Genomic DNA, 2,106 nt, shown 5'->3' on the forward strand with positions numbered 1-2,106 from the left:
CTAAGACTGCATTTAGTTATGGCCAAGATCTCTGGCAAGCCTGTGTGATACCATTCGGGCTTAGCAATGCTCCAGCAACATTTGAGAGGCTGCTGGAAAGAGTACTGGAAGGCCTACAATGGAGGATAGCCCCAGTGTACCTGAATGATGTCATTGTATTTGCAGCAACATTTGGTGAGGAAGTATCCCGGCTAGAGGAAGTATTAAAGCGTTTGAAAGCAGCAAACCTCAAACTCCATCCCAAGAAATGCCATTTGTTCCAGAAAGAAATGCTTTACTTGGGTCACATTGTAAGTGAGCATCGTGTGCGAACTGATCCTGAAAAGGTGAAAGCAGTGCGTGATTGGACAACACCAGACAATGTGGGAGAGTTAAGAAGTTTCTTGGGACTCTGTACCTATTACCGGAAGTTTGTGAAGGACTTTGCAACTATAGCTGCTCTACTACATGATTTAACAAAATAAGGCCAGAAGCTCGAATGGACAGTTTCTTGTCAGCATGCTTTCAATACATTGAAAGAAAAATTGGCCTCAGCACCACTTTTAAAGCTTCCAAATCCCTCACTGTCGTACATACTGGATTGTGATGCCAGTAATGTCGGATTTGGAGAAGTGTTGTCTCAGAAAGTGGGTGAAAACAAACATATGGTGGCCTACTTCAGTAGGGTCCTGAGTAGACCAGAAAGGAACTACTGTGTAACACAAAGGGAACTCCTTGCTTTAGTAAAGAGTCCGACATATTTCCATCCTTACCTCTATGGAGCTAGGTTTACCATCAGGACAGACCATGCTGCATCACGCTGGTTAAGATTATTAAAGAACCCAGAGGGACAGCTGGCACGTGGGATTGGAAAGATAGACCAGTATAATTATGATATTTAATACAGATAAGGAAAATCTCATGGAAATGCTGATGGACTGGGCCGAAGACCCTGCAGAAATGACTGCAGAAATTGCTGCAAAAAAGAGGTTGAACTAACCAGGTGCCATCAAGCTGAAGTAAAAGTGACTGAAGGAGTCGATGATGGTGAAGTGGAACCAGGTATAGATATTAAATCAGAGCAGGAGAAAGACCAAGATTTGAAGCCAATATTTGATTTTCTACAAGCAAATGTTTTGCACCCTTTTTGTGAGAAGGTGTCTAGCTTAAGCCCTGTGACAAAGAACTATTTGGCACAATGGGGCCAGTTGAAGTTTGAAGATGGTAGCCTTGTCTGGAGATGGGAAAGTGACGACCTGGCGAACAGTTATACCGAGAAAGTTACTGGAAGTTGTGCTGCGCCAAACCCATGGTAGTTTAACAGAGTACATCTCGGAGTTAAAAAGACATTGAGTCACTTACGGCAGATATTTTACTGGAAAGGTATGAGGCAAGATGTGGAAGAATGGTACAAGACCTGCAGTACATGTTGTGCTAAAAGGGAACCCAAGCATAAGGGACGTGCTCCAATGAAGTTATATCAAGTTGGCGCACCAACAGAAGAGTAGCCATTGACATTGCTGGTCTATTGCCCCGAACTCATGCTGGAAACAAGTACATTTGTGTGGTGATGGATTATTTCACCAAGTGGCCTGAGGCATATGCAATACCAAATCAGGAAGCTACAATTGTAGTTTCGGCTATCAGTGATTTCTTCTTCAAGTTTGGTATGCCATACGAACTGCATTCAGATCAAGGCTGTAATTTTGAATCAGCTGTGTTCCAAGAATGCTGCAAGTTGTTCGACATACGAAAGACCAGGACAACACCACTTCACCCACAGTCTGATGGTGTGGTAGAAAAGTACAATTGGACACTGGGACAGGAATTGGCAAAGTTTTGTAATAGCCGCCAAGATGTCTGGGATGTCTTACTCCCTCCGCTGTTGATGGCCTATAGAACAGCAGAGCATGAAGCTACTGGATACACTCCAGCAAAGCTGATGTTTGGTCGGGAGCTTCGGTTGCCATTGGACCTGATAACAGGACGCCCACCTTACGAAGAGTTGCCTGAAAATGTGTCAGAGTTCGTGAAAGTGTTATCTGAAAGGATGGATGATATTTATCATCAAGTGCGTTCAAAATTGAAAAATTCTGCTGATTCCATGAAGCTATGTTATAATAAGCG

This window comes from Limulus polyphemus, unplaced genomic scaffold (genome assembly GCF_000517525.1).
Source record: "Limulus polyphemus unplaced genomic scaffold, Limulus_polyphemus-2.1.2 Scaffold306, whole genome shotgun sequence".
Classification (NCBI taxonomy): domain Eukaryota; kingdom Metazoa; phylum Arthropoda; class Merostomata; order Xiphosura; family Limulidae; genus Limulus; species Limulus polyphemus.